The sequence below is a fragment of the Arachis duranensis genome, chromosome 5 (assembly GCF_000817695.3).
Source record: "Arachis duranensis cultivar V14167 chromosome 5, aradu.V14167.gnm2.J7QH, whole genome shotgun sequence".
Classification (NCBI taxonomy): Eukaryota; Viridiplantae; Streptophyta; class Magnoliopsida; order Fabales; family Fabaceae; genus Arachis; species Arachis duranensis.
The window spans coordinates 28,321,601-28,321,878 of record NC_029776.3 but is presented as its reverse complement, the minus strand read 5'-3'; positions in this window follow the sequence as shown (position 1 = coordinate 28,321,878).

Here is a 278-nt window from a genome sequence, read left to right as displayed (position 1 = left end):
AGATCGGTTGCTAGTAGGAATGATGGAGCGTTGAATGAACTCCAACCATCCTCTAGCCACAGGCTTGAGGTCCAGTCTTCTTAGTTGAACTGACTTGCCTTTGGAGTCTCTTCTCCATTGAGATCCTTCCACACATATGTCCATTGGGACTTGGTCCAACCTTTGATTAAAGTTGACCCTTCTAGTGTAGGGGCGTTCATCTCCTTGCATCATGGGCAAGTGAAACGCCAACCTCACATTTTCCGGACTAAAATCTAAGTATTTCCCCCGAACCATTG